The sequence below is a fragment of the Camelus bactrianus genome, chromosome 27 (assembly GCF_048773025.1).
Source record: "Camelus bactrianus isolate YW-2024 breed Bactrian camel chromosome 27, ASM4877302v1, whole genome shotgun sequence".
NCBI lineage: Eukaryota > Metazoa > Chordata > Mammalia > Artiodactyla > Camelidae > Camelus > Camelus bactrianus.
In genome coordinates, this window is record NC_133565.1 from 8,908,738 (window position 1) to 8,914,737 (window position 6,000).

At 38.3% G+C, this 6,000-nt stretch overlaps 1 protein-coding gene across 1 annotated transcript in view; it reads right to left on the reverse strand.

Annotated features, from left to right (window-relative positions):
- The window catches only part of LOC141575217 (uncharacterized), a 93,790-nt gene extending 88,017 nt beyond the window's left edge, over positions 1–5,773 (reverse strand). The window contains exons 1-2 of the mRNA XM_074353968.1: positions 5,535–5,773; positions 5,135–5,255 (exon numbers count right to left, since the gene is read on the reverse strand). The gene's annotated coding sequence lies outside the window, so the exon portion shown is untranslated. The remainder of the gene's footprint in view (positions 1–5,134; positions 5,256–5,534) is intronic.
- Positions 5,774–6,000: the final 227 nt, after the last annotated feature.

Genomic DNA, 6,000 nt, shown 5'->3' on the forward strand with positions numbered 1-6,000 from the left:
TCATCTCCCAGTTTATTGGCCTGTCATTTGGTGAGCAGAATGAGTTTGGACCTGGTAACAAAATGACTGCATTGGAGGTAGTATGTCTCCACTGTTTCCTCATTTCCAATATGTAACATGCACATTATTTATGATCTAGTGCAAATAATTCATCAAAGACAACCAAAAAAAGAAATTATACTCACACAGCTATCAACACTGAAGTCAAAACCTGTCAATTTTATATGCTGTTTAAGAACACAACTGAAAAACCTAACATAGGGAGTTGATTCCACGGAAATAAAATTATTTCTACTCCTTCAAAACTTTTTCTTTTCTTTTCTATTTTATTTTGTTTTGCTTATTGAAAAGAAAATAAAAGTCAAATCATTTTATTTCACGTATTTTTGTTATAGCTGCATACTTTAAATACTACAAAAAGACAAATTGCAATAAAAATTGTTCATATATTAGTATAAAGATATATACACAATCAATGGGGATTAGGAAAGGAATAGACATTTACTAAAAATCCACTGTAATCCAGTCTTTTACAAGCATATCCTGGAATATAAGCTCTGTTATCCAGGGAGCCTCACCCACATTCTCACTACTGAGTCCCTTAGTAATCAACCACTAAGTCACCAGCATAGAACCATGTGATCAGTATTTTAGGAATAAATGAGGGAATTAGCTCATTCAATTCTAAAACAAATACCCTAAAATAAATACTGAACTTATTTACAAATAAAGAAAATTTGTCCCCAAAAAAGTAAAGTTTCTTCCTCAAGGTCACAAAGCTAATAACTGGTAAAGGCAAGATTTGAACTAATCTGCCTGATTCTAAAAACTAAGGTGGAAATCCCATTCGACTGGGGAGTGTCCAGCTGCACAGCCTATCACCCTATCCTTGTTCAGAGCTGGCCTTAGACAGCCTGAGACAGCACCCCATTCCTGTGGAACTCGAGGGCAAACGATAACAATAAGGATTTTATATCCAGCAGTTTCTTAGGTCTCATATATATAAAGTGTCAGCAGGTCAGCAGAAAATCTCTGGGAACCATGAGTGGGTCCAGAACTTTTTGCTGATTAGAAACTCAGTCTATCAGGATAGAGTGACCTTCCCATGAGAGGCCACATGGACATAAACTAAAGGCAGCTGAACAATGGAAACTAGCAAGACCCTGGAACTCAAGCAAGGATCCCTGCCACCCCCCACCCAGTTGCCTCTTCATCCACGTGGACATGAAGACAGAAGACCCGGGTTCTTGTCCAAGTTACACTATCATGGATTCTCACCCATAAAAAGTTATGACTCTATGCTGTCCTAAGTCCTTTCCAACTCAAATATGATGACACCAATATCTCAGCAGAATATCTATGTCTCCACTTCCCCTCTTCTAATAGGAGAATATTTCTGTGGACACAAAGCAGAAATCCAATTTAAAAAACCATGCAAGAAGCCAGGCGAATTTCTGCTTAAGAGACTTTGCTCTCATGCTCAGTGAATGAAAACTCAGAAAAAGTGGTCCTTCTCCCTCAGCAAATGGGAGGTAGCCTGATTGTGTGTGTGTGTGTGTGTGTGTGTGTGTGTGTGTGTGTGTGTGTAAATCAAATATAATCATGTCTGGGATGTGTACAGATTTTTTTTAATTTCACTGTAATTTCATGGGGATGAGCCAACATTTAAAGTAATTTGAATCTAGTGTTCTGAGACAGACTCAGTCTCTTTTGGTGGAGGAGGTGAAAGGGGAGAGTAAAGGAGGAAAGAGGTAAATGAAGCAAAGAAGTAAGAATACTGCTAGGGAAAGACAAGATGTTAATTTTGTTCCTCATTGCATCACATACAAATTAGGGACTGGCTTTCCCCTGATGTCTTATCGAGCACTGAGTTGCAGAAGAAGAGGCAACAGCCCATTTCTCACTGAGATTGTGACTGTACGTGGCATCTTATAGACACAAATCATTTACACTGATCAAACACTCTAGCAGCAGGCTGTAATTCTCCTGTTTTGAGAGACAAGAAAACAGGAGTTCAAAGAGGATGTATAACTTGACAAAAGTCAAAGGACCAGTAAACTAAAGAGGATGAATTCAAACTCAGATCTGAATGCAGAGTCTGCTCTTCCCACTCCCAGGACTGGAAAATCCTTAACACACAGGACCCCCAGCTCCCCTGCAGTGTTCCTGGCACCAAGCATTTCCCATGGTAATGGTCTCCAGTTCTCACAGACACAGCGCTCTGTGCAGCCAATGACCTTGATCAGACCTTGATAATCTACCTGCCACGCCCACCAGGCTTCACCATACAGGCAGGAAAGCTGGCTTTTAAGTGCATACAAAGCCACCCCCGGTCTAATCTGGGCTCTTCTGCGGCTTCTCCAGCCTAAAGGCAGCCATGAAAGTGCTCACAGTTTGTACGTGAGCCACACTACCTCTCTCCATCTGTCTCCCCACCTATACTACTTAGCTATGAACATTTTGAGAATCTTGGAAACAAATTTTTAAAAACAGAAAAGAAAGGATTCTGGAACAAGTACTTAATACTTACAATTTTAAATGACAATTTACAAAGTGAGTATTGACAAACCGAATCTTCATTTCTAAATGTCAGTTTTAATCATTTAAAAATATAATAGCAAAAAATTCTCACTTACAAAATTAACAAAAACATAAACAATAATCTGGAATAAATTCAAAAATAATGCCCATATTCTAAATGGAGAAACTTCAGGACTGTACTGAGGGTTAAAGTAAGAGTTATGAATGTAGAGACATAAACATATTGCATGGAGGAAAGCAGTTTTGTAAACATGTAAGTTCTCCTAACAATAATTCAAAATTACTAAAAAATCCCATGAAAATTCCAATCTAATTTTTTTAACTTGAACAAAATATTTTGGAATTCTTCAGGAATAATAAAGTCATAATACTTGAGAAGAAAATTTGGGATGGAAGAAAAGAATCAAAAAAAATCAGACTGCCAGTTATTAAATAAATTTTTACAATATGTAAGATATGGTGCTGGAGTAAGGAAAGGAGACTGACAGAAGGGAACCATGAGCTCAAAAAGAGACTCTAGTGTATGTAAGTATTTTGTACAGTTTGGATTTCAAATCAAAGAGAAAAGTATGAATTCGATAATTGTCCTGGGACAGAGAATCACCTGGAAAGAATAAATTCTATTCCTGTCATAATGACCACAAGATAAATTGCAGATAGTGATGTAAATATTAAAAAGTACTAGTAACAGCAAATACAACTCTTTGCTCTTATTAACTCAACTTCTCCTCACTATAACATGTACTATTATAATCTCCATCTTAGAGATTAAAAAAACCTACAGAAGAGATTTATTCCATTATAAGAGAGTATTTCTAAGAATAATGTCAAAGATAAAACCCATAAGGAAAACATTTACTATCTTAAGAATAGTTTGAGCCACAACAAAAATCAAAAAACTTCCTGAACAAAATGAAAGGAAAGAAAAGACAAGATAAAGCTCTGTGATACATGTTGATGAATTCACGAAGTTAATTTTCATAACATACAAAAAGCTGTCACGAAGCAACAAGAAGCTCCCTCACTTAAATGTGGGCAAAGGACAAAAGGAATTATTCATTTTAAAAAAGTCAAATGGCTAATGAGTGAAAAATGCTCAAAACTTCACTGCTCATCAAATGCAAACAAAAACAATGAAAAAGCACTTTTGCTTATCATATTGGCAAATATTTTTAAGATATTCTAGCTAGTGTCCATCTGTGGGAGAACAAATCATGAGCGACTTTTTCAGAGGATGACATATCAATGGATTTGTAAGCTCTGAAAATGTACATACACACTGACTCAACTCCACTTCTAGGAATTGTTTCATTTAGGAAAAAAAAATCAGTCCAAAAAGATGTACCCATCAGGGCATTTACACAGCACTGTTTACAAAGGTGGGAAGAAAAACTGAAGTGAAATCATATCCAGTGATAGAGAATTGGTTACATAAGTAATTGTGCATTTTTTCATTCCCCAATGGAGAAGGAATTTCTAGTCACTTGAAAGGAGTCTGTGATGAATGTAAATGTCACATCCAGGGACTAAATTTCCAGAAGCCTTAACTAAAGGAATACACATACAAGATCACAGGAATGTCTGTACAAGAAGGATGCAACTCAAACATTCTTTCTGACAGTGGAAAATGGAGAAAACTTAACTGTCCACCATCAAGACAATGATGCGGTAAATCAAGGCAAGCTGCAGGCGCTGAGGGAGCCGGCGTTTTGCCGTGGTCCAGGGACTTGTCCACAGCACTCTCCCACCAAATGTGTCCGTGGACAAGAGACGACACCCGCACATCAGGAGACCCCTCCAATCTATCTGAAAGGACCGGGTGAGTCTGGAGTGGGAGGACGTCCATGATATACCCCTGAGTGAATAAAGCGAGCTGCAGAAAAACATATAGTATGGTCTCATTTTTAAATAAAGCATATATACACACACCTATACATTGATTTCTCATATGTGTATATATATGTATCTCATAGGCATAAAGGTCATGAAATATATATACCAAATTTTCAACAGCTTTTACTCTCAGGAAATAATGGGAAGGGAGTTACGGGCCTTCCTGTACCACCACAGTTCTCTTTTCAGTATTTCAGTTAAGTATACTTGGAATTTAAAAGTTTATTTAAGTCCGAAGTAAAATGGATGATGCCTCCATAAGACAGAATGCTACACTGGTCTTTAAAAATCATGCCAGGGGAGATAGAATATTGTAGAAAAACATGTAATAAGCCGAATGGAAAATGGAGGTCTCCGAACAGTAAACAGGGACAGAATGCTCACTGGTTTTTATGACAGAGATGATACACACTGACGAAAAGAACAGAAAATAAATGTTAAATTGTTAATTATTATCTCTGAGTAGTGGGACCAGGATAGACTCTTTTGCCCTTTTTTTCAGACTTATTATATTAAATGCACATTATTTTTCATCTGAAAAAAGCATTTTTAGACGTGTAGTACCACGCAGTGGGGAATAATACATGAATGCTTACAGAAACAAGTAACTAGGAGACACCGCAGCAGCGCCACACAATGTAGAACGGGCAATCCTGATTAACACCGCTCAGTTACATAAGGATCCACAAAGTGAGATTACCTGCTGTAACAGGGCGTGGCCCCCTTCTATTTGTCAGTTGTGTCTTCAGGGCTGAGGCAGTTCTGAGCACGGCCAGTGTCAGTTCCAGTGTCTGGATGGATGCTACTGGAGGTGAGGGCACCTGCAAGCAGAAAGGAAGAACAGAAACCATCCTCTGCCTTTTCTGTCTTGTTTCTTTGTTACTTTAAAAGAGAGGCATAAATAAGATAAACTTTGTATCTCCCCTAGTGAAATTTCAGTAATGAAACCGTTTTTAAAGGCTTCAGAGCTTATATTCTGTCTATAACTGTCTTTTCAACAAAGCATCATATTTATTAAATGTTAATTGACTCAGTTAATTAACTCCCTGTTGAAACATTCAAGTAAAGAACATGAAATGCCTTACGTAAAAGAACCACACCTTCAGTGACTAGCTCAGCTGTCTTGACGGCAGTGCAGTCAGCCCCCACCATCCCGTGGCCCTGAGCTCCTGATGCTGGTAAGAGAGCGCGCTGCCGCCTCAGATGGAGAGATACTGTGAAAGCATTTTTTGAACTCTACAGTACTGACAAAACATAACTGACAAATCCCAGGCCCCTTTGAAGCCGTCATTTTCTGTTTCTGGCCAACCCCCGTCAATGAGCAGGACCACCCCATTCCCGAGTCATGGGACTCACGTGGGAAGAAGTTTTGGAGAAATTTCCAGGTACAGAATGTAACCAACAATATGTAGAACTCTGACAAAAGAAAAGATGAAATACTCTGATGTTGAAGACACTCAAAATATTCTCCTAAGCCTTAGTAGCTGGAAAGGCTGGGCTTCTCCTGAGCCACTTATTTATTTCACAGCCAGTGAACATCTCCTACAAACCCTGTTTCCCTGTGTC